The sequence below is a fragment of the Chamaea fasciata genome, unplaced genomic scaffold (assembly GCF_029207755.1).
Source record: "Chamaea fasciata isolate MVZ Bird 193981 ecotype frontalis unplaced genomic scaffold, bChaFas1.0.hap1 SCAF_7, whole genome shotgun sequence".
Lineage (NCBI taxonomy): Eukaryota > Metazoa > Chordata > Aves > Passeriformes > Sylviidae > Chamaea > Chamaea fasciata.
Window position 1 is genome coordinate 5234754 of NW_027094092.1, and position 27525 is coordinate 5262278.

At 37.5% G+C, this 27525-nt stretch overlaps 1 long non-coding RNA gene across 1 annotated transcript in view; it reads right to left on the bottom strand.

The window, feature by feature from the left end:
- The window catches only part of LOC136291675 (uncharacterized), a 95296-nt gene extending 74321 nt beyond the window's left edge, over positions 1 to 20975 (bottom strand). The window contains exon 1 of the long non-coding RNA XR_010721660.1: positions 20821 to 20975. This is a non-coding gene — a long non-coding RNA (uncharacterized lncRNA). The remainder of the gene's footprint in view (positions 1 to 20820) is intronic.
- Between the last annotated feature and the right edge of the window lie 6550 nt (positions 20976 to 27525).

Genomic DNA, 27525 nt, shown 5'->3' on the forward strand with positions numbered 1-27525 from the left:
AATTTTGAATTATAAAGCTAAAGAAAGATACATGAACTCAGAGCAGAGTTAGGAGCTGGCAGAGAAAAGGGAAAAAAATTAAAAACTGAACGAGTCATTTGGTGAACAATACAGGGAGTTCTAAAAACATGAGTTATGTGCTGAGTTTCTACTCACGTTTGAGTGGTATAGTTAACAAGCAGGAACATTTAACATTGAAAATTATATAATTCAAAGTAATTTGATGAACTTCATAAATCCCAAAAGAGGCAAGAGATTAGAGAAGGAAAAAAATCTAGTAATCAAAACCTTGAGGGATATCTTACTCCCATGCAAAAACCTATTTCTAGGTAATGCACAAGGCTAGAATGCAGCAGATCTGAACTCACTTATCAGGTCTGTTATACATATTATCAGCAAGCCAAGGAGAAGCTCAGCTCCCTTTGCTTCAGTTGTGCTTTGCTAAAATGGGGATACTGTTATGCCCACTTTCTCAATCTTTATGTATTTAGACTGTAAACCCTTCAGGGCAAAAATTACTTCCTTCAATGTGTTCGTAGAATACCTCGCACAGTTGGATTCTAATTTCAGTTGATCTCTCCAACTGCTGCCATAATACAAATAATAAATGATAATATGTTAAGACCACCAAAGAACAGCCCTCCAGTTTAATAAATGTAAATCCTCACTGGAGATAGTTAAATCTACTCTGGACTTAGAAATAGAAAATATATTTCAGGGAATAATCCTGAACCAGTAGGGGCATAGCTGACCTATTTTTATCTCTAGCTCCATGAATCACGGAAGTTAAAATGGACGTATTACAGTATCAAATTTCTATTTTGAATGATATAATAGAAGTGGAAATCTTTTGAAGCTCCTTTTCTTTCAGGCACAGCACTCTACATATTAAGCCCAATGTAAGGTGCTTATCTTTGAGATATGGAATAAAAGCTGTTGACCTTTTAAACATAAAATCTTGGTGAGCTTTGGTATGGCTTGATCTAATTATATTATAATGGATAGAAGGTAATCTCTTATGTACGCTGTCTAGACACATCATCTCTTATCAGAAATCTCAGGGGAAAAAATGGAACCTATAGCAAAGCAGTGATAGAGCAATCTTTGTTGAAAGACCAGGATGCCATGGCTTCACAACAGACAGCAAGAGATGCATGACATTGCTAAGCAACGCTATGAGCTGGTGAGGTTTTCCCTGGCTTCATATGGTGTGGTAGTTAAGGAAGTAAGAGTAAGAAAAGAAAGACAAAAAACAACCAAATGAACTGAAGTGCATAAGAAAGAAAGCATATGAACAAATGGAAAAGCAGGGAAAAGCAGTGTGAATTAACAAAGCAATTGTAGGATGTCAAAACTGCTATTCTAGGAAAGCAAAAATACTATAATCTTGTACTGAAAAAGTAATAAAAACTCAGTATGTCTACCCATGGATTTCTCCAGCTAAACTTTCATCATCCTGTATTCCTTTAAAATTTGTAATCACATATGGATTGGAAAGTGCCTCTTAAAGTAAACTATGTTTTAAAGGAAATCACCATTTGTTAAAGCTCTTCTCTTGCAGTTAGACTAGAGAATGTTTGAAAACCACACAAGTGGGTTCAAATGTGATTGACAGAATATTTAAGCATTTCAAAGAATAGAACAATCTGATAAATGGTAAAAACATTCTCTTTGACAGCTTGACAAGTTACTTGCACTCTAGAAAGCAGAGATGTTTATTTGTCTCCATCTTTTCTCTTTATAATATTGGTTCTCAGATGATAAATAGGTTTGTCTCCATGACTAGATGTTTCCATGTTTTCTTCTCTTTTATTTAAACTGCTCACTACTGCTCATTTAATCTTTACACAGCCACCGTTGTTAAAAGTCTTCCCACCAAAAGAACATCAGCAGATAACATTTGAAAGTATGGCTTGAATTTTTCCTGAATACAATTAAACCCATGCTCACATGCCAGCAAACCTAGTCCAGAACAAAGGTATCACACCAGCATGCTTTCAATCTAATTATAAAAGGGCATAAATTACACTTTCTAAATAAAGTCTTCCAATTCACTTCTTCCACTGAGATTATTCCTCAGTTCTCTCTAAGGGTTCTGACTCTTTTGCAGCTTTTGTCTTCTGTCAAAGAAATGACATTTGGTAGAAGATTAATGAACAATCCCAATCTATCTCTCATTCAGCAATGAGGCGGAGTACCATCACCTTGTCTACACCTAATTCCTTGCAGGGAATACCTTCTGACCTTGTTTTTCCTGGGTGCTTCCCAGATAAACTAAAGCTATCGCACAGATGGCATCAAGATAGCTGTCTCTTAACTCCTTGAAGAGAGATCCTTTGCAACTATTGATCATATGATGCAAAGGTGGATGTTCAGTATTTCTCATTGTAATCTAAAATAGTTAAAAGAACCATCCAAAATAAACCATTTAAGATGTCATTCCAACAACCATTATGTGTGCACGACTGCAGCAATCAAAAGAGAATCTCATCTACCATTAGTCCCCCATTTGACAAAGATTTTCCTAAAAATAAACAACTTAGTTACTGAAAACTCAAAATCACAGATAAGAAAACAATGTATCAAATTGACACAGGAGTCTATACCTTTGTATGTCATTTGAAATCAAGTAAGTCTAAATCTCTGGTTTTCTACTGTTTTGGAAACTTACAGCAAGAACCAGATGAAATTCACACCCTCTAAAATGAGCATTATTACAGACTAAAGAAGCCACAATTTCAGTGCCTTTAAAACGGTTTCCTATCTGATTCATCACCAGGAACACAAGTGATCTTGATACACAAGGAGCAGTTTGCAGCTCTTAGGCCACAAACCAGTAAAATAGTACTACTGATGAAGCTGTCAGTTCTTGAGGTGGTTTTATTTTGTTTTGGTTTGGTTTTTTGTTCGTTTGTTTTTTGTTTGGTTTTGTTTGTTTGTTTTGTGAAAGACTCCCTTTCTACAGTTTTCTAAGAATTTTCAGTCTTTTAAGTGCCTGTACCAAGTGTCTTATTTTGCAATGTCTGTCACCCCAGAACTTGTAAAATTGTTCTTTACGTCTTATTGAGAACATGCTTCTTATTTCTAATAGCTAAAAATATGTTCTGTTAGACTGAGAACTCTCTACTTGCATATCTAGCATTATTCTTCAGTATTTTAAACATGGTATTTAAAGCATCTTTTACTTTCTGGTTAGAACGATCCTAGCCCTATATTTTTTTAAAATTTTATGGTGCCATGCTTTTAAATGTCTCAATAATACTGTTACATCAGATATTTATCTTTTAATTATCTTTTAATGAAGTCCAGGAATTACCCAAGAAACTTGAAATATTTTAACCGCTTTGTTCAGGGTCCTCTTGGTTCAGCTGGGGAAAGGAGAAGGTTTTTAGGACCACAAGAGGGAGCTCATATTTTTCTGTTATGTGCACAACAGTGCGCAGAGTGGAGAACTCACTTTAAATCCATCTGGTAGAGAAACGAGAAAAATCAGAAACATTTTAATAAACAAGTTGGAAACAGATGCAAGTTTGAATTCAAATCAATCTTAGTTAAAGGCTTTTTTCAATGAAACCAGGATTGCCCAGATTTTGTTCAAGAACATATGACACATTTTTAACAGTGTTTTTGATAGCAAAAATATGTAACATGTATGCTGATACTCTTCTGTGAATAGCTTCATGGTTTCAGTGAAACCATTTATGGGACGGTAGATATCTGCCGTGACGAATGATGGCTGCAAAATTCATCCCACCTCTATACAAAAGTTAATGTTGCTAGAATAAACCTCACATTCCCTATCAAGCCCTACTCATCGGTTGCAGTGGCAGTAAAAGAGCTCTTTGAAGTTTTAGAATGCTCTTGAGCCATTTATAATCCAAAAGCATAATTACCAATAATTACCAAAAGAGCAATGGGAAGAAAGAAAATGAGCTTGGTCTGAAGACATTGGTCACTGTGCCTCCACCCAACAGACATACAGCCCAAAGAAGACTGCTCCAGAAATCTGTGAAAGGTACTGGAAACACAAGAAGTAAATTACATAATCAAAATCTCTCCTCGTCCTCCACAGCTGAACTGTTTTCTGAAAGCTGTTTTCCAATCTTTGGGCCTGTTGAATCCTAAAAGACTTTTACCAGTGTCCATGTTCTTCAAATTTCAAACTTAAAAAACTTTCAGATATTTTCTGGCACTCAGTCAATTATTTTCACTTTCTATTTGCATCTCATTCCTCACAGGTCTACACATCTTGAAGTCCTCCTCCCTTCATATTGTTTTTACCTCTTTGAAAGAGCCAAGTCTTCCTCATGTATCCATAGACATGCTCACACAAATACACCCATACACCTAAAGGGCCCTGGAGGTGTGAATGACATAAAATGAAGATCATAACTGTAAAACATCAAGAAACTATTTCAAGCTCAAAATTACATAGGGGGGCTTGGATTTTTTTTTTTTTTTTTTTTTTTTTTTTTTTTTTTTTTTTTTGGTGTGGGTGTGTGGGTGTGGGTGTGTGTGCGCGAAATAATTTTGTGTATGGTTTGAGAAGAAGACTTGAAAATTTTTTTCTTTAATCTCAAGCATGGTTTATGCTTTCCTGGCCACATTTTGCCATGCAGTCTAATAAACTGCAAATATATCGAGAAAAAAAGAGCACAGGTGCATCCTCTAGATCAGTATATTTTAGATTTTTGCCTGTAAGTGCTCCTTTTCATGGCCCTTTCAGTCACTGTTAAAGTTTTCAATGAGGATTATTTATAAAGAACAAAATATCTGAAAGGTACTGTTTTCTGTGCAGATCTGTTTCAATGTTATTTAAGCATTGATATATTGCTGTATGCTCTACTTTTAAAAACAGAAAAATAACAAGACTGTGGTGTGCTGCACTGACTGGCTTAGCCACAAGTTGTTCCAATATCTCACTAAAATATAACAAACTTGTAATACCCAAAACACGTATGTAGATCATTAGCAGTTTAAACTAAGGGATATTTATTAATTTTAAAATGTCACTCCTTTCTGCATCTAGCACTTGGCATGTCCACCCACAATCCATTTTATCCTAAAAAATTCCCCTGAAATAAAGTGGACTACCTCCAAATTCACACTATTATCATTAATAGATTTAAAATAAATAAAAATTAAAGGCTTGCAGATCCACACAGTTGGCCCTGAATGCATCATATATGTGCGTGGAATGTTTTCCTAATTTGCAAATCTATTCATATTATTCAGTTTTATTGCAATATAAATGCCATTAAACTCCTTATCATATATCTCAGTGTATCTCAGTGTTGTGTGCTAATTTGTATTTTAATTTTGTTCACATGTCCTCAGTAAACTGCATAAGATCAGATTTTCCTGTAATACAGTGTAAAATACCATTTGTGGCTTAATAAAAGTGATGCACACATTTGAAGAAAAAAGAAAAGAAAAGAATAAAACACCATAAAATTTTCTACTCTCTCATCACTGCAAATTAAAACAGCAGTTGAGAAAAAAGAAAATGGAAGCATTTTATTAAGGGTACTGCTACACATATTTGTCATAATTGTATGTCTGACCTTTTTGCAGTACCCAAAATTGCCAACTACTGGAAGGCTTTCAGGAAACTGCTGACCAAGTTGACAGAAACACTGCCCACCTTCCTACAGTTCATATCTCTGTTCAGTCTGTGCCCAGTAAGAACAACCTAGAATATTGAGGATATTTGACTTGTGCCAATCTGCACCATCATTTCCAATGACAAAGCCACTTAATCATAGGAAAGCAAAGAAACAGGTGAGCAGGTATTGTTTACTAATAATAGATCACCTGAGTACAGAGTTTTCATGATATTCCTCATTTCCTCTTGGACACAGCTTTAACAACCACCACGACAGAGTATTAAGCCCTCTCAATTCTCAGTTGAAATCAAACTGTCTGAGCAGTGCGCTGATTCCGCAATCATCTGCACATCTACAATTAAATGTGCTCCTATGATCTTGTTTTCTTATCAGTAAAAATGCCTGCTGAATTTTGGTAACTGCTGACTCAGGACTAGGAAGTCATGTCATGGGTGCAACAAAGATGTAAATTTTCTATGCATGATCCTAAACCCTCCACAAAGAAAAGGGAACCATGTGAAAATGTTTAAGGTATTAATATTTTACCTCACGAATTTAACCACTGTTATCTCTACAAACACCATATTTACTCTAAAATGTTTTCCAAATCTAGCACAATGCTCGAAGATGTAATGCCTATAGCAATAATAGAAATCTACAGGTAGAACAGTGCTGCAAATACAGGCTCCTGAATGTTTTGCCTGGCAATGTGCCACCTGGTGTTTCCTAAGGCCAAAATTGCCAACAACTGTCAAATATATTTAAGATGTAAAGAGTAAATTAGTTGCAAAAATCCCAACATCCTGCATTCTAGAGACATGCCATTCTGGACCACGTGTGGTGTCAAGTCTCCTCTCACAGATCTCTTCAGCAAAGTGAGAAAATTGGACTTATACTCTTGGGTCTCCTTTGCCACCTGCAGAGATGGGCAAAACCAAAAGAAAAAAAAAGTATTTGTGACTTTCACTAGTGGCATAATGAACAAAGTGTAGGAAATCACCACTTTCTGAAACATGCACTTCATTTTTCCATTTACTAAATTGAATAATTTACAATTACTGATTCTGTTTAATGACCACTACCAAAGCTAGTGTTTAAATAATAGTACCAAACTTAAAGTTGATTGAAAGAATTAGGTTTGGGTTTTTTGTTTTTGTTTTTGTTTTGGTTTTAGCAAAGTGGTTGAAATATATAAGGTGCCACTATATTAAACATACAAACATGTAATCAAACCAACATGAGTCTATCCTGAGACCAGTCTAGGAGACTGAAAACTTGAACGATTTCTTTCAGTGACAATTCCTAGCCTTTTATTCACAAAACCAGAATAGGATTTATCCAGCTCTTGATACACATTCTTAAATGATATAAAAATAATGAATGCCAAAGCACTGAATTACTAATAAAATAAGGGTCGTTCTTTTCAATGGAAAGTAAGACTATTTTCTAGTAATCTTCACTGGAAAATAATTCTAACATGGATACGTTTGTAAACAAGGGATAGAATCAAAGCAAAGTAGTGACAACAATCTTAATGCAGCACACCAAGAGGTCAGACATGAAGAGCTGGCCACACATCTAAAGAAAGGAAAGAGAACAGTAATTCTTCACAGAAATCTCTTCAGTTAAGCAAATACAGGTATCTTCCAACTTATATATGATCCTGTTCCCATAATAAAACTAATTATCTGTCTGGGAAATACGAATCAGCCTACATTTTCTGTGAGCCCCAAAAGGTCTGGAATACTACACTGCTTGAATGTCAGCTTTTTTCCTCTCAGTGTCATACGTCTCTACAAATCCTTGTTCTCTTCCAGTGCTGGAGCACAAAAGCTCAAAATTAGTTCATTTCTGGCTCTGTAATTTTAGTCTGCACTTGGGGGAAGTTTGAGGGTCTTTGCTTTGTCTGACTGGGGGAGCTTACCCTCTATAAAGAAAAAGCTGCTGTCAAATAATAACCAGTGTAAAATTTCACAAAAGCAGACCGGTCAAAGAAAAAAAAAAATTCATTTCATGTCAATTATTCTCATCTTCAGCTAAATCTAAGATCTTATAAGACACTCCAGACTCAAATATTTGGCACAGAAGGACAAAGAAAGAATTGCATTTGACCTACCAACATTTTCCAGACTCACTCCTGTCCTTACTTTTGAATCATTCTTCTCTTGTATTACAGTATTCTCATCTAGTTTCCACATAAACTACTGCACTAACTGCACCTGAAAGCTGGTCAGCAAGGAATTTATAAAGCCACAGAAAAGGAGACCGGTGGCAACATCTGTGATAGTTTTTAAAAGGGCAGGTTGCTATGTTAGGCAGAAAAGCAAATAAGTCTCAGTGGAGTATTTGACAAATATTAACCCTGGTGAATTCGACTATGGATATGTTCATTTTAAGATGCTGTTAGTTGTTTTACTGGAGACTTGCTTTTATAATAAGGATACTTTATTATATATAACAGTTCACACCTAACCCAACTAAATAATTAGCAATGATAAGTCCAATAAATAAAAATATAAATTCTGAAGTGACTCCTGGCGTGTGAGCAAACAGTGTAAAAGAAGAAGGCTTTCTAGGCTGGCTGGAATAACAGAAACAGCAGCACTGGCTTCTCAACACAGGCAGCAAATGTGCACTGGAGCTTTTTGTTCTTAGTATGGGATAGGATCTATCTTTGCATTTCCTCACACTGTAGTCCTCTGAAATTTCTCTTTTAGCTATCTGCCATGCCAGCTAAATTGTCTGATGCTACATTTACACTAATGAGGAGAACAACAGCACTTTATGGCTTAGGCTAGTAGGGAAATGAGTTAGTTTCATCAGAAATACTTTCAAGCAAACTGGGAAGCAAGTCATCCTCACCCTGAAAAAAACAACACAGCCTCCCCCTCACACATATTCAATTGACAAACTTCGAAGCAATTTAGATGCCTTTACCTTAAAGTCTACTTAATTAGTAATCACTATGTTTACTTTTAAAAAATTTCATCAGATCTCTTTTTTTTTCTAGTTTAGCAAACCCCAGCTGAACTTCAAATTTCAGACGTTGCCTTGTCTGCCCTTTAAAACAGCTACTAAGGCATTACACACAGTTAACATCAACCTGCCTAGTCTGTCATTCCTGAGTCTATCTCAGGTCCATACTGATAAACACTTTATTCATTTTTCCTGATCAACAGGTGTTTTATGACCTACTACAAACCAAGCTGACAGGCTGATAAGGCTGACCAAAACCTCCTACTTTTTAATTTTTTTTCATCTCCCTCCGTACACTAGAGCACTCAAAATTGGGATTGCAAAGATGTCTGCTCAGTGAATTGAATCTTCTTCCTATGATAACCTGAAGGATTATTTGTAAAGCTTAATTTCATCCCCTTCTGACAGAGATAACTTGCTTCTTAAACTGCATGAAATACCTAGCTTCATAAAAATAGCACTCATGTTGAATTTCTGCTTCTCACTCATTTCACATTTTGTTTCCAAACTCATTATGTGGAAATATAACTTTTTCTTAGCCTACATTAAAAATAATCACCCCTCAGTAAAACACAACAATGCTGTTCTGTCAGTAGTTTCTTCTCTTAACTTCAATTTCTTCAAAGATGGACAGTGAAACAGTTCCTAATACACATCAACTGGATTTGGTCTTCTCCATCTTCTTGAATATGTTCACAGGCATATAGCAGTTTAGAATTTTTATACACAGGAAAATACACTCTAATCAACATGCTGGGGTCAAAAATAAATATTAATAATTTGAATTGAGATGTACGACATGGGTATTGTCCCCATGACCTGTAGTTCTATCTCTATGTCTTAAATGGGGTCACTCCAGTCACTACTCACTATCCATATTCACCTTGCAACCTGACAGAATCTTAGTTTCAAAAGGTTATGACTTCAAGGGAACAAGACTATTACTGACTACCTCAAGTCCTTCAAATTTGTACTGTTTAGGTCAACTAAAAAAAATATTTTCTCTAGCACAGGAAAGTATTAATTCCAGGAAATCATTTAGATCATACAGACAGCCCTCAAACATTAACACACACCCCCCCCCAGACTTCCTCACAATAATCTCTAGAGCAAGACGCAGAAAAAACTTTCAAATGCAAACGTTCTCCAACAGGAAATCCAAAAAAGAAAAAAAATAAATATACCTATTTGCAGAAGAGACTTTTACATCACCCTTCTAAATACGAAGGAGAAAGGCCTTCTACTATTTTCACAGGCTCTCTTCTGGTTTTCAGACTGCAGTCATCAAATGTTTGCATAAGTTTAGGAAGAGGAAATACAGTGTAAATGTATATGTTTAGGAGCAACTATCTTTTTGTACAGAAAGCAGTGGGAAGATTTTTGTTGTTGTTTGGTAAATCAAGAAAATTAGGCAGTTTCCATTAGGACACATTATAAAAAGAAGTTCAGCTGGAAGTGATTAGGAGGAGCCGTTGTTGCCATGTTGTATCTATTTTGGAAGAACTGTGTATCTTCACAGAGTCCTAAACTAGACACTGAGAAGACTGGTGGGTAAACTGAGCTCCAGTGATGATGCCAGAAATCCAAGAACAGGAATGTAGTAAATTATTACCCTCACCAAAGCTCACTTTAAAAATTGGAACCTTGAATATTTAGGGTAGAAACGGAGGATTAAGACTCTCCACAGAATTTCTCTGTGTTTCTCTATACCCTCCTTATAATAAGGAGGAAAATACATTTAAGGCAGTATGTACTGGGAAACAAGTACTACCTCAAAGTGAAGACACTGAATGAAGTTTCTGGAGACCTTCAGTCAATTAATTCCCAGGTATGCCAGAAATCTTTTGCATGTCTCTTATTCAGTCACTTCCTTTTCGTGGACTTCAGGCAAAGCTATTTATCTATGTTTGGCTCACTACTTCATATATAAACTTGAAGTATTTCTACTTTCATGTCTTAGCTTTATTTCTGATTCAGTGTTTCTAGAACCAAAGTTATGGATGCTTCCAATACTGTCTTTTAGTATGTTTTCTCTCATAACAAAACATTATTTACAAACACTTATTGGTATTGCTGGCTAGTGTTATCATACCCAAGGCTCCGGTTGCCAAAAATCCTGTTATGGTAAGAACTGCACACATTGTAAATTGTGTCTAACACACTGTTAGTGGTGTTTTACCCACTGTAAAAGGTCAACAAAAAGGGTTATTAATAAGTCAAAGGATTAACAGACATTTCTTTCGTTAACAACTACATTCAAAAAAACATGCATGTCTTAGACATGGGGTGGCAGATGCCAGCAAGCGATTGCTTATCTCTATCACTTTCAGAGATAATGTTGATGGATTTAACACCAAGTCTACAAAAATTTCCTTTGCAGAGGTAATGATCTGACTTTGCTGGATGTGGTTTAGAAAGTTCTCAAGGCTTTGGTTGTTCTAAACTGGGACTCTGTTCATGTTCCACAGGAAGGTTCATCAGCTGGAGAGCAAACCTGAAACAAGCCATGGTCTTACCATGAGGTATCATGATCTTTACATATCTGCATGACACTGATGTTTTTAGCCTAACCCTAACACACTCATTTGATATCAACTGCAATCTTTATGAACATAATGATATTCAGGTGCATAATTATTTAGAGGATCAGGTCCTTGGAATCCTCAAGGTATTTCTCATCAATCTCCACAAGGTTTGGTTTGTAAGTTGCTATATTTTATATATGCTTAGAAGTGTAGATAATATTTTGGAGAAAACAAGCTTTTTAAAATGAATATTTATTGCTTTGATAGTGAAAAATCTCTCTTACTGAAGAAACTCTCCTGTAGCCATATTCATTGTATGTTATTTTATTTAAGTGCTTTGCTTCATTCTGTCTATGTATTTACATATATATTGGCCAGAAAGTTAATAGACAAATGAACAATTATCTAACTACAGGATAAATACTTGACATATGATAAAATTGACTTATTTATCATGAATTACCATAGAAGAAATAAACACATTCAGATGGACTGAAATGTGTAGTGATGCATTTAGTGCAAAAATCAACTCTTAGGTAATTATTTTTACAATTATACTCTAGCATAAAATGAATTATTTCAGAAATAAAAGAAACAACATGGAATTTCATTCCATGAAATCTTAGTGCAATAGCTACTTAAACAAGATAAATTGAAGGTGCATTAAGAAGGTCACATCAGGTCCAAGACAAAACCTTGGACAAAAGTATTTGCAAAAATTATTCTCTATTACTAAATGTGGAGTTCTATGAGATTTCTAGGAGATTGCAAATCCTTTTTGTTTGTGGGAATCACCAGCATTTTCAAGCCAGCTGAAACTGGATATTACACAGGAGGTTCAGACTGTTACTGCCTGATTAATTTGCTCTATATAAACCAGACACTGTCTTACTATTTCAATGATTAATGTCACTACTGTAGGCACTGTATCTAGTACATATGGACTCCTTACCTGGGAATGTTCTAAGGGTTTATACTCAAGCTCCTCTTCAGAGCAACCTATTTCTTTTGGTCACTTTGAAGTTTTAGAAATACTTTTGACATAAACATCAGAATTATTTTTGAAGTGTAGTGTGTTTCAGCAGGCCTTTTTGCAGTTTCTAAAGATGCCTGCACTTAAATAGTCTGTTATGTAGATGCATCAAAAGCTTGCATTTAATTGCTGTTGCTTCACAGTCTGTAAGAAACTCAGCACAGCAAGAATTGTCTCCAGTCAATTAATCTACCACTTACCATAACATTTTGTGTAATATCCTGCAGTAGAACTTATATACACCAGACTAACTCCTTCATAATTTTAAGATTTGATCTATCAGACATCTGTCAGGAGAGATATTGCTTAACCAGTAAATTATACCCATTCTGAAAAACTATGATGGGGATTTTTTGCCAAGAGTTCAGTTCTCTTTTCTTTTAATTCAAATAGTTCTTATCACTAGACATGCAGTATTGCACCCAAAGGAGTACAAACAGAATCCAGATATAGGAAGAATATATAAGAAGTCAGATAAGATTTTTTTTTTTGATCAGCATTGAATGTTTAGTTAGGTCCTTGACTCTGTCTTACTCTCTTGTGTAACCCTAGATGCAGGGCTTGAGCAATTCCTGTGTAAAACAGAACAATGCATCCCTGTCTCAGCACGTAGCACATGCCTGTTCACTTCAAAGAGGGAACTCTTCCGTTCAAAGCCCTCTCCTCACTGAATTCATCTTGAACTCACACTCCTAAAGAAAGTATGTCAACAGCATCCACTAAGCATATTGCATTACACGGCACCAAAGTGAGTTTCAAACCTCAATCACTAATGCATATATGGTTTTAATGAGTTTTTTTCAGGAGGTCATTAATATTGTTCTCATGTCACAGGAGGAAAACCAAGATGAAGAAAGGAAATATCATCTCCTTTATAAGGTCATTCAGTGTGTCACTGGCAAATTTGGGTGGAAAATTGGGTAGCACTCACTACTCTACAGCAGGCAGTACTGATTATGATCACATGAAGAATAGCCTTAACCAAGCTCACCAAACTGAAAACTCAGTGCTTCCCCAACGCAAAAGTCTAGCAAAGGGTGCTTACATCACAGGATAAGAGTGACTAATAATGAAAATACTGAAATGACAAAAAAATAGGCTTTGTAGTAACAAAGAAAGTCAATCTATATTTTAACATTCATGCATTCTACCTGAGACATTTCTTAAAATAATCATACTGTTGTCACTGCTTTTCTTGACTCAAAGGATGCCAAGATGGAAATATAGATAATTGAAGCTTCAGCTTGGATGGTGCCTTTAACTATTGGTGCATGTTTGTCACTTGTCAAAGCTCATGTCCAGTATTAACCAGGACAGGAAATATCCTGCAAAGTGCAGGAATGCCACTACTTCATTAGGATCTCTTCACAGCCAGAAGAGTCAAACACAAAATGATTAAAATTAAATACTTTACAGTCACAATATTTGTTTGTTTCTGGGTCCTCTTACAGATGAGAATATTCATGATTTCCTAATTCCACCATCAAATGCTTTGCAGAGACCTTTGACTATAACTTTGTGTGGGAGTAAATTGAAGAGTTACTTAAATAGCAATACCAAACTTAACAGATCAGCAACCTGTGAACATTCTTTAATCTTGATCCAAAAGTCAAATCATGGCCCAGATAATAGCACCATGGGTATATTTTGTATTCATTTAAGGTTTTACATCAGTACTGGAACAGAGCCACTCACAGTACTCTATCATCAGCACATTCTTTCACCCTTCCTTTAGAGAAGGAACCTCTCCCAACTCTCTAAATTTCCAGACACAAACGCAGAACTTTCATTAGATGTCAAGGATGAAGCTCCAGAAATCTCCATCTGGTCCACTGCGAAAGTCACAGTGATGCTGTGGTTGTAAATAGAAATGCTAAAAGAGCTGATCCACAGAACATAATGTGTTGAGAAGGAAAGCAAGGAAAAAAAAAGAAAAGGAAAAAGGGGTGAAAAAAAAATAAATGCAGAAAACACAAACAAACAAACAAAAAAGCCCCAAAGCCACACCCTCAAAAACAAACAAACAAACCAAAACACAAAAACTGCACACAAAAACCAAACAAACAAAAACAAAAACCCGTAAAAACCCCAACTTCTTTACTCAGGTTCCTGAGCACCCTCTGTCTCGGTGTGCAAACAGTAAGGACAGGGTTTTTTTGTAGTCAAGCCTGTCACTTTATAGTGGCTGTTCATGAACTGTCATTTCACAGCAGGATCCCAGGCACACAACCACTAAGCACATGGCAAGTGGTAAACGATAAACATGCGTTTATTTATCACAACAATGGGGCACAAATGGGGATTTGGAGCACAGCACCATGAAGTGTACTCAACAGAACACTGACAGAACACTCTCATGAGAAAATGGTGAAAATACCAGGCCCTAAAAAAAATCAAAATTGTTTCACTTTTTTGCATTCATAATACAGCACATTTCTGTACTATTCTATTACATAAGTTTCTTTTAATAGCATTGTTTTGTCCAGTCGTATGAGAAAGCAAACACATTCCTTTTTAGGACAATGGAATGCCAATGATTAATTAATATCAAAACCAAAATATGATCAGTTGGTAAAAAGCATGTGGTTTTGCATTGCATATGTACAAGATTACAGTACATTAAAGAAAAGGCTTCATTTGTTGAGAATGTACTACTCTAGCCCTCTTTAACGAATTAGTAATTCTAAATTCTTAGCTGAACTGCAGTTCTATGCTTTACTGTCCCAGGCTGGATAATCAATATTTCAGAGTAGGCACAAGACATGATGCAATATTGCAATATAAACATCTTGAATATTTAGTAAGAAATATACATTTACAATATAAATATAACTATAAATAATATGAAAACAAATACATACACATATATATGTATATAAACATAAATATATTTATATATATGTATATAAATATAAATATATTTATATACATAAATATTATTTGTTTCCATTCCTTCATATGTTTTTCTACACTTTCTTGGAATAGTATTAAACCTATATTCAAGCTTTTCTTACAAAAAATATATTCGTTTATAGGATCTAATTCTTTCAATGGCAATGAACTTTCATGTGAGAGATGAGGGACGTGTAAGCTTAATACAGGTGGATAGGCACAGAAAATTTTGATGGTGTTGAGACAGAGAGGACAGTCTAGATTCGTCTAGCCCCTAATCAAGAATTGTCATTAAATTCTGTAAGAGATTGGCTTTGTTAAACACAGAAATAGAAGTTCCTTTTCTCGTGTTCATTTGTTCGTATAATTAAAGCATGATACATGAAAAGAGAAAACATTCCCCAGCTTATATAAACAATAGAAAGAAACCTGACATCCCATATATTTTTGTGAATTGTCCTTTTAACCAGCATTAAAAATCAGTTCTCCCATAAAAAGAACTTTACACCAGTGGAAGTCACGTAAGCATTTCAGGTAAAACTGCATCTCTGTGCACAGCCCACCAACATCTCCAGACCAAACTGACAACAGGGAAAATTGGGGTATTCCATCTATTTCCAAAGCACACTCTTCTTCTTTGGTCAGTTTTCTTTATCCAAGGCCTGCCTTGTTATGCAAACAGGGAAGACAAGTGCAAACCTTAGGCACTGCCAACCCCACTTGAAGGACAAGGGAACTCCTCTAAAAGAGCTACAGACTGAAATAAACCTGTGGAAAGCTGCTAAATCTGTACTCTGAGGAGGCAGATGTATAAAATATTGATATAAATAGTGAATTAATAGAAAGGTGAGTGCTAAACTGCTAAATATTTAGAGAAACTCACCTGAAAAAGAGAAGGCTCCAGGGAGACCTTTAGCACCTTTCAGTACCCATGGGGATTTACAGGAAAACTGGAGAGGAATTTCTGACAAGGGCATGTGATGACAGGACAAGGGGTAATGCTTTAAACTCATAGAGGGTAAGTTTATATCAGATATCACAAAGAAATCCTTTACTGTGAGGTTGTTGAGGCACTCTGGACACAGGTTGCCCACAAAAGTTGTGGATGCCTCATACTTGAAAGTGTTGAAGATCAGGCTGGATGAGGCTTTGAGTGACCTGGTCAAGCAGGTCTCCCTGCCCATGACACGGGGATTGGAACTAGTTGACCTCTATGATCCTGTGTAACCCAAACCATTCTGTGGCTCTACAAATTCAATTACACTTCATAGACCTGTCGTGGTGTACAATTGCGGCTCCAAATAGCAATATGCCTTACCACAGAAAAAAAAAATAATTTTAAAACAGTACCTTGAATTATTCTTACAATGTCACCATTAAAGATCCTTAAAACCTCCTCCTGAGCAGCAGCAGCGCTGACCTTTGCTGTGTGCAGCCAGTGAAAAGGCCATGCCAAGATGATGCCCAGCATCCTCCCCTCAGTGCCTAGCCCTGCTCAAGGAGCAGCCTGGAAGCACCAGTGCTGCATGCAGCACACCCAGGCACTGCTTGCCTTTGTCCGCGGTGGGGGACTGATGCCAGAATGATTTTTGCTTTTCTATTTCCTTCATATATATTCGTAGCTTGGTAAATTATTATTCTATAGTTATATAGTTCCTAGGTAGCCCAGTACTTTTCACTACCTTTTCCCTAGCTAGATAGGCAGAAATATAAAACACATTCTAGAAGCTCCAAGTTGGGGGGGTCCCATCCTATCTTGGTTTTTCCAAGGTTGAAAACAGCTCTTCGAGACATGTTTCATAAACTAAGTTTCGTTCCTAAAGCAGGCCTACAGTAAGAGCTGGAACCAAAAGGGGAAATTACCTCAGCATTTAAGTATTTAATTGGCAAATTTTGTCAATTATACTAATTTGCCAAACTTATTAAACTGTATTCACCTCACACAGGAGTGAGCATTGCATTTTCCATATCTGCCCCTTGGAGACCTCCAATACAGACCAGCCTTTATATTACCTTCTATACTAATATCATCTCACAGGTCTGTAATTCTATTTCTAGGTCTTTAAGGCATAAGGACTGCCTCTCTCAATGCCCTGCTGGACCAGGAATAACTCTGAGCCAGGTCTGGAGTGCAGAGGCCGACACACAGGACAGTGACTCCAAGTGTCATGCATTGTGTTTGGGGTCAATATTCCTCAGAATCTCAGAAAACAGGCATAAGTAAACAAATAAGATGAAACTAAAACAATTTCAGAAGTTAATTTCAGGGGCTTTTTATGCTCCCTTTGCCTTGAATATAGCATTGATGAAAATACACAGGGCGAGGTCTTGACACATACATGCAAGGACACCACTTCAGGTACCCAGCACTCAGGCCCGTACTTGTCACACACGACAAAAGACTTTCAATGAGCAGTGAAAACCAGAAGGCTTTTTCTACACATCAAGGACTTCAGATCAGAAGTTGGAGGAAGAAAAGGATGGGCACACAGTCCTCCCCAAACTGCTGCAATGTGGGTCACTCTTCCACGGGGTGCAGCCCTCCAAGGACAGGCTGCTCCAGCCTGGAAGCAGGGCCCCCTCTCCACCCAGTCTCCCACCGGATCACAGCCTCCTCTAGGTCTCCATGTGCTCTGCCATGGGCATCTTCCCCACGGGCTGCAGGCGGATCTCTGCATCCCCCCTGGATCCCCATGGGCTGTGGGTGGATCTCTGCATCCCCCCTGGATCCCCACGGGCACAAAGGGACACCCTGCTCTGCCATGGTCTCACCACGGCCTGCAGAGGATTCTTGGCTCTGGGGCCTGGAGCATCTCCTCCCCCTCCTTCTCCACTGACCCTGGTGTTTCCATGTTGTTTCCCTCACGTGTTCTCACCTCCTCCTCCTCTCTGGCTGGAATTCAAATTGGCCCCCACTTTTGTTTTGATTTTCTTCTTAAATATGTTATCACAGAAGTGTTACCATCATCCCTACTTGGCCCAGCCTTGGCCAGCAGCATGTCCATCTTCTGATCCATCAGAGATTGGTTCTGCTGGACATGATGGAAGCTTCCAGCAGCTTCTCACAGAAGCCACATCTGTGGCCCTCTTGCTATCAAAAACCAATCTGTGCCAAACCAACACAACCAGTGAAGAGCATATTTACCTGTAGGACCATGTAGTTATTGAAAAGAAATATTATTTTAACCATTTTTTTTTCAAGGGCTAAATTTTGGACTGAATGCATGTGTCCTTTAATAGACTGGAAACCAAACAAGCCCTGACAAACAGCCCCAGCCTTAGTTCAGATGGTAACGGTGCCCTGTTACAAGTCAAAGCCCTATATATTTAACTGTCTTACAAGAAACTGAGAGAAGTTCAACTTAATTTACAGCACCTTCCAAAAGCCTGGAATGACCTAAGCCATGTATCACATCAGACAGTATCAACTATTAGGAATTTTTAAAGTTGTGCCACAAAGCTGTTGCAAAATACTCATTAAATTTCCCAAAACATATTAATACAACTCTAATTCAAAAGCATTCACTTTCCCTAATGCATGAGGGGGAAAAAAACATACAATCATTCTCTTTAAAAATTAAGAATCATTCTCTTTAAACAAGCAACTAAACTCTAAAATGAAATCACTATTTTTTTTCTGTATTTTCTATGTAATCCTAGGCAGAGCTATCAACACATTTCATTACACAGAAGATGAAGAGGGTAAAAATACATAGCAATTCAAATGAAGAGTTTTCCAATTTTTTGTTTTAGAATTTTGCTCTTCTCATGCCTGTAGAAGGTGAAAATAAAAGATATGTAAAAGAAAGAAACTGTTTAGCATCCTCCCCCACAATATGGGAAAATTATATGTTTCTTCTGAAAGCGGTATTTTAGCACAGTAGGATGTTCTTATGTTGTGACAAGATAATGTGTGTGTAAAGCACTCCTATAATTTAGCTGTCACAGAGACTCAGCTACTCAAGTGCATGTGTGTCGAGGGAGAATTAGCTTTGATCTGAAAAATGCATCAGATGGTTTCTATTCCTAATACTGAATCAATTCTGTTTGATAAGAAATTAATCTGACCATCTTACACATAGCCATTGTCAGAGTGTTTAATCTCTGGAACTGATGCTGTGACTGCATGGAGCTGTTTACACAGTAAAAACTAATGCCAGTAAGGATAAAAAAACACTTTTTAATGGTTTTTGATCTCACTACTTCCACTTTGGAGCATCCTAGATATTTAAGGGCCATCAGGGTAACAATCCATCCAGCAAATTTTTCTGAGAAGATAAAAAACAGAGTACTTAATCTTGAATAGACTCTAAACTTGGGAACTGAGAAACATATTTTCTGTAGCTTTTGTAAGTTCAGTATTAGATACAGATATGAAAACAGAATTCTTTTCCCAATTATGCCTGCCAACATTATAAAGACGGACTAAAACTTGCTGTAGTTTAAACTGTTAAATAGCACAGCTGGTACGAGGTTTTTTCACTAAAACCATTCTTCCAAAAACAATCTAACTTCAGCCTCTGAGTTTTTCAGCACATGCTTTTTCAGACAAATAGAAAGCAAAAGTAATTCCAATCTCCAGGAATTAGACCACAAGAAAGGAAAAAAATATGTGCACGCTGTGACTCTAGGGTGAAAATCTTCATCTACTTGGAGGAGCCAGTATGTTTGGTTTGAGGGACCAAGATCCTAATTTACTTCCTGCACATGCTCACTTGAATGCACAAAGTATTTCTAAGAAATTCCAGTGTTCTTTCTACACTGAGAATGCTTCAGTCTCTCAAGTTTATCTGCTGCTGCAATTCATCTGTAACTTTTCCTTTGTCATGTGGGAAAAAAAAGGCTAAACACCCAATCAGAAAAAAAAAAATCAAATTAAAGAAGGCCTCAGTCTCAAGCATTCCTTTCTGCCATATACATCATAGTTCTCCAAAGTCCTACCTCTAGGCACAGACAAGTCTCTAATTAAGAGCTAGTGGCAGAGACTGCCTACAGTCATTTAATCGCAGCACAAAAAGTAGGACCCAGCACAACAAATTAAAATTACACCCATACTTGTTCTTAAATAAGTACAGGTTTGGCTCTCCCAGTTTCTAAGCAGTTGCCGTCTCTAAAGACTACTCTTAAGGAATGAAAACATCTATTTTGAGGAATGTAGTCTTTATTGCCAGTATTCCACTTGTATAAATAGTATGCCTTACTTACTGTCCTTACTCTAATGAAAATAAACCAGAGAATATAAGCAATAGATGGGCTGTTTCAGTATTCAGTGTAACTCAGTCAGTAGGGCAGACAAAGGTGAACCTGTAGTATTTTTTTAAACCTTGCAGCTAATAGAGTAGGAGTGTAGAAAAGAATGAAGGCTGTGGTGAACAAACCAAAACCAAATAATTTTACAGAAGACAGGGAAGGGAACTGTGTCCTCTCTCAAAATCTCTGACTGTATACATATGTGTGGCTATTAGTTGTGCTGCTGAACAAATTACACCTCTGAACATTGAAATTCCCATATTCACACTACCTTCTAAGAATTATTCTTAGATTTGAAGAGAACACACATTAATTGGGCAGTTACACACACGTTACCTGTGTTTGTCATTTCAGCCAGACCAGGGAAGGTAGAGCAATATTTCATAATCCAGCCCATAAGATTATTTTTCAAAGCCACAAGAATTACCAGCTTTGCCACCAACCCTTCTCTCAGAGAATCAGCTCTTTTCTGGTGTTCTTTAGGCAACTGACTTCTATTTCCCCAGTGATACCATTTTCTATTAACTAGTTTACTTACCTGTTTTCCCTCAAACACCTGTGTTCTTTCTTCCTCACTGTGCAGCAAGAACAACCTCTTTCCCTGCAGAGAAGAAGAAAATAAAAAAACAAAAACAAACAAACAAAAAAACAAACAAACAAGCAAACAAACAAACCCCAACACCTCCTTGGCCTCCTTCAAGTACCCCTTTGCCAATAAGTCCCACCTGGATGTAAGTACTATCAGCTCATGGTGATCAGGCAGCTGGCGAATTGCAGAGGTTGTTGGGGGCTGTTGGTTGATTTTTTTCTCCTTCCTCAGAGGAAACATCCATTTCACTTTCCTCTCTTCTCTTTCCCTGTAATCACCATCCCCTTGCCCTGCAAACATGAGGGATGAAATAACAGATCAAACCAGAATAAAAATCCTGACCTACTTTATTCATCCCCCAATTTCCGAGAAATTATTCCTCCCTTGCTCAAATATTTGAGTGGTTCTTGTGGGTTTTGCTGTTGATGATTGCGTATTTATTTTTCAATATCATCATGCATCAGTGGCCTATCTTCACTGCCTTCTCAAATGATTCTTCTGAGGAATACTGTGATTTTACTATAATCTCATTAAAAATACAGTAGATGGGATTTTGCCTTGATCTGTTTTCTTGGCTGCAATTGTCAGACTGCAGAAGGACAGGTAGTAACAGGTGTACATAGAAATATGGCAGAAACAGTTTTTTGGGTTTTTTTTCCTCTGAACAGCAGAAAAAAAATGAATTTTTTTAAAAGTGTGTATGCAGTTTTGGGCCAGTTAAAAATGTAGCATTTGCGTCTCCAAAAGTTTATTACATATAAGCTGTTTGTGTCTTGAAAAAACAGAAAATTACTAAGTCAGAGTCTGAGTTGGCAGAAAACCCTCAACAGATCTGTCCACATTAGACATTCAGAAACAGACTTGTTTACCTTGTTGTACAAAGAGTTTAATGGCTTTCAGGCACACGGCACTGTCCAGCAATCAAAGAGAATTAAAGTGCAATTAATTACACAGTTTGAAATTAATATATTAGTTGCTCAATGGTGCACTTTCTACCCCTGATAGACTGTGAGCTGGATAACTGAAGCAGAAATTGCAACCACAGCACGACTTGTTCTGTGCACAGATAACTGACAGCAGCCATTAGCTGCCTTTAATGGCTGGCACACCAAGAATTTGCACAACAAAGAAAGGGCGGCAAGTATTCACAGAATATACTACGATGACTCTGAAAACAGGCATTCCCTACTCCCTAATGGAAAGGTAACTGCAGGAGCTGAAGAAAAACAACTTACAGGACAAGAAAACCTGGGCTAACTCACTAAGCATGCAAAACATTGAATAAACAGTGTTTGTTTGATGGATGTTTGAAGTGACCAGCCACAAAAGGAACCAGTCGTTGTTTTACTCCAGAATGCAAAGTTTGTTCATTTATTTTTGTTATTTTAATTAAAATAACACAAACACACACACACACAGATGGCTCTTTTAGAGTCAGTAGTGAGTAAAGGATTGTGTTGAAACTCCCAAATGTTTCACAACATCTGAAGGGTGGAGAAATCATACAGTGTTTCCCTCCAGCATCCCTAAAGCAACACATATAGACTGTACAGAATAGCTCTGCAGGACAAGAGAAAGTTACAAAATTCTGGCCCACATTTGAGACCTTTCAAAAGGCTACCACGTATTCTGTGTCACTGGGAAGGGACACTCTGTTAGCCATCACTCTACTTATCTATCACTCTCATAAAACAGGTTTAGGATTTGGTGGAAAGACAAATCACCAACCTGTTACAAGCAGCAGCACGCTCTATAAATTTGCTTTACGTATGTAGTTTTTATAAATACAACACAAAAGCAGCATTTCAATAGAAACTTTTGAGCTTGCCACTTGTCTTCACCTTGAGAACAACAGTTTCGTGGATGCTAAGTGCATATTAATTCACTGCTTTTGAAAAAAAGTAGACCTTTATCAAATGAGCAAAACTGTAAATCAACTACATTAAAGTATATTTCTATTCCTAAAATTTACATGGGCAACAATACAGATAGCATAATATTGTCATCGGACAACAAATTATGTGGTAATGAATGACCAAACAGCCATTGCTTCCCAAAAATTGATACCCGGAAATGCACAAAAAATCTTCAGTAATCTTCTAGGCAAGTTATCAAGGAATCAGTTAGGCAGTTTGAAGGCATTAATCATTAAACATAATTAAAGGCAAATTCTATGATGCTCAAAATGCAAGATTACCTAGTAAAATACAACTGCTATGAAAGAAACTTCTCTTAAATATCTAGTGTTATCTAGTAACTGCAGCACCAGTTACTTTAAAAATCATAATTCAACATTAATTCATAACAGCATTATAGAATTTTTATTTAACAATAAAAACTAAAGGTTTTCTTCTGAGAACAACCTTAATAAAATTACCTCTGTGTTTTTTTCATCCACTATATATACAATTTACAAACATTATATCATACACATGGCTTCTACTCAGGTCAAATCTTTTTGTAAATAAGCTTTACTTACATCAGTTATCCCTAGCTAAATCAGTTATTTGGTTGAAAAGAAGTATTCAACAAAGTCAAGCTGCTGCAAAACATGAGATGGAGAACCCACTAAGCCTCTGCTGGGCAGCAGTGGAAGCTACTGCTGGATTTGATTATGCAACCAAAAAAAATTGTAACCCCTTTAGCTTTCAGATTTATAGTTTTAAGACACTGGCCCACCTTGGTAAGATCTGCCATTTCTGTGCATGCTTCTGTGAGGCAAATGCAGTTTAAAAAAGCATGAAAATACAGAATTTACTCATAGCAGTGTTGCTCTGCAGATAAGAGCACTGCTGGTTGCTTCATTAGGAAGGGATTTCCTTAATGACCTTTGTGACTGCTTTGATTTGAAGATGAACCTATGAAAAGTAAAATTTTGTAGAATGCTTGAAGGCCTTCTGGCAATCCAGCAGAAAAGAATCTCTATTTGGACTCAATGAGCTCTTGATGCACAACTTTAGCTTCTCCCTAGGAGCCTTTTATAAAATTTGAGCAGAAATCAAATACTGATAGCACTGTTCACACTTCAGTTTTGTATTAGCATTTTTGTACTAGATTTTAGCATTAGCATAGAGTAAAAAAGTGAAGTAACAAAGCATTTTTCCAATTTCACCAAAAAAAAGTTATTAGAATGAAATGCATGGTCTGTATGTGTGCATTTAGAACTTTCCAAGGAAAAAGAAAAAAAATAGTAAAACACCCCACCTAAACCAGCAACCAAACAAACCCCAAGTCATTTTGCCCACACAAACTTTTAAAATTGGCCTAATAATTCATTTATTCTCTAATAATTCATTTAAAATTGAGAATTGGTAATACTCCGTTCAGACCCCTCATGTCTAGATCTACTCCTGCCATTTATTTCTCCAGAACAAAGTACACTTTGTCACACCAAGATGATGTTGAGGGAATGAGAATACTCTTAGAAATACATGAGAAAAAGAAAAGAGAACTGCAGTCTCACTCACTGAAGCCATAAGATGGTCACGGTTATCTCTAAGAAGCCTATGTAGCACAGGATTGCTCTGTGTTTTTGGGATGTAGGAAGGATAAAGGGAAATTGACAGGCAAATGAGTACAGCCACTGTTGTTCCAAAAGTTTGCATCTACTAGAATTATTCTCCCAAAGTTTTAAAATCAGACTGCAAAAAAAAAGATATTCAGCTGAGCCATGTGCAAATTGGACAGACCTGAAGTCATAACATAGATTCAAAAATATCAGGAGAATATTGTTTTAGAAATTTACAGCTAAGAAAGAATTAAGAAAACAGAGAGAGTCAGTGTCCCCCTTACCATGTTAATTCCTTGCCTTTGTATTTCAGTGGCATCAATAAGTTCTTTGCAGCTTTGTGACTTTGTTCCTAGCTGGTAACTGTTAATTTTTAATAAAACAGTAAGATATAACAAAATGCATCACAGTGACAGTGAGATGTAAGAAATAAGTAGCTCCCCAGATAAAATGTATGATGAAATCAATGAAGTAAAATATTACAGCATTGTACCATTTTGAATTAAAAAATCATGGAATGGTAAGATTGGAAGGGACCACAGTGGGTCATCTGGTCCAACAACCCTGCTCAAGCAGGGGTGCTCCTTCCCTGGAGTACCTGAACTTTAGGAGATACACATTTTATCATTGTCTTTATTGTGAGTCAGTAAATAGCATGATTACCACATGGATGCTTGCTTCTGCTCCTCAGCTGAATTTGATCTGATGCTTACAGAGTCCAGTGTTGCCTCATTTGAAAAATTTTTTCAAGTAACTCTGGCCTCAAAGTTGTTCATTGAAAAGGTGAGGTGTTTTCTCTTCTTTATACAGAAAGAGTTCTTTTCTTATTAGCACAGTTTCAGCCATTATCCCACCCTCACCCTCCCTTTAAATTCAGGGCCAAACTAATTTTTATAATATCTATGTATTGGTTTTTCATGGCCTGGTTTTTTGTGGTAGGGGGGCCACAGATGTGGCTTCTGTGAGAAGCTGCTGGAAGCTTCCACCACGTCCAGCAGAGCCAATCCCTGATGGATCAGAAGATGGACATGCTGCTGGCCAAGGATGGGCCAAGTAGGGATGATGGTAACACTTCTGTGATAACATATTTAAGAAGAAAATCAAAACAAAAGTGGGGGCCAATTTGAATTCCAGCCAGAGAGGAGGAGGAGGTGAGAACACGTGAAGGGAACAACATGGAAACACCAGAGTCAGTGGAGAAGGAGGGGGAGGAGGTGCTCCAGGCCCCAGAGCCAAGAATCCTCTGCAGGCCGTGGTGAGACCATGGCAGAGCAGGGTGTCCCTTTGTGCCCGTGGGGATCCAGGGGGATGCAGAGATCCACCCACAGCCCATGGGGATCCACGGGGGATGCAGAAAACCACCCACAGCCCATGGGGATCCACGGGGGATGCAGAGATCCGCCTGCAGCCCGTGGGGAAGGTGCCCATGGCAGAGCACATGGAGACCTAGAGGAGGCTGTGATCCGGTGGGAGACTGGGTGGAGAGAGGGCCCTGCTTCCAGGCTGGAGCAGCCTGTCCTTGGAGGGCTGCACCCCGTGGAAGAGTGACCCACATTGCAGCAGTTTTGGGAGGACTGTGTGCCCGTGGGAGGGACTCACGCTGCACAACTTTTGGCAGGAGTGCTGCTCGTGAGATTGGAGCCACACTGGAGAAGTTCACGGAGAACTGTCTCCCGTGGGAGAGACCCCATGGTGCATCAGGGGAAGGATTCCTCTCCCTGAGCAGAGGAAGAAGAGCTCGGGTGATGAAGTGACCAAACTCCCACCCCCTGTCTCCCTGTGCTGTCTGTGGGAAGGAGGGAGGGGCTCCAGGAAGAAAAAGTGTTTTAAGGGCTTCCTTTTCCTTCTCATAATCCTGCTCTGATTTTGTTAGTAATAAAATTCACTTTGTACCTCTAAGATGAGCCTGTCTTGCCCCTGGAATGTTTTCTCCCAGTCCTTATCTCAACTCACAAACCCCTGGTTAATTTTTCTTTCTCACCTCTGCCCAGCTGTGGCAGGGGAGGGTAAGAAAGCAGCTTTTGTGGGTGTCTGCCATTTGGCCAGTGTCAAACCACAACAACCTGATACAGACAGATTGTAAGCACAGCACCCAGATGTGAGTTTTATTTTAAAAACATAGATATGGAAAGCCTTTTAAGTCAAAACAAAGAAATCTGAGGAGTTTTGAATAATTTTGGAGAAACTGAAACTAGAAAGAGAGTGTACATGATATTGCAAAAGAAGCAGTTCCAATATATCACACTGAAGGTACAGAATACTAGAGATCAACAACCCTGAAAATTCTGTAAATGCCAGTCAAAACCCTGGGAATAAAAGAAATACAATGATTCTTATATTAGTAATATTATTCATGACATTCTAAAACACCTGTCCAAACAACTTCAGAAGCCGCACCTATTCTTCCTTGCAAGAACAGCTCTACCAGTAGTTTTTAGTAAAACCTATCTCAGTTCTGTGAAAATATTTTATTGCTCAACAGTGAGGGCTTGATATTAATTTGAGAGAATGATGCTTATTTACAGCTCTCTCAAACTACCCTAGGAGATTCTGGGAAGCTAAACCCATATATCATCTCATTTAAACAACTACCTACATAAAGAATTCTTAATCTCCTGCCCTAGGGAGCTCATGTCAGTGGTGTCCTGGTGAAACCATTCCAAGGAATGGTTCATGGTTTTGTGCAACATGTAGGCACAACTTCACAAAAAAACTCCAGAAACTTTCCTAATTTCCTGTCTTTTGACCATAAAAACCTATTCCTAAAGAGCTGTGGCTATGATTTTGTTATCCAAAATACAAAGAATCAAAGAATTTTCAGGGCTTTCCCCTCTGCCTTTTCAGAGGCTCCCAAGATGCTCAAGCTGATGCTGCGTGTTGAAACCACACATCTTGAACAGCTCTGTTTTGTCTCTACAAACTGGAAGAGTCACTTTTTTCATTTCTTCCTTCTTAGCATTTATGTTCCCTCCCTACTTGTTATAATGATATTTCAATGTGTACATCAATATATTAATTTCATCTTAGTGTCTTTTCCATGGTATGATCAGTAAAACTTGGCAACTCTGCACTTTGTAAACAGTGCCAATTCTAGAACACTTGCATTTCCTACTTGACAAAATTGTCCGATTCTAGAACGAGCTAAG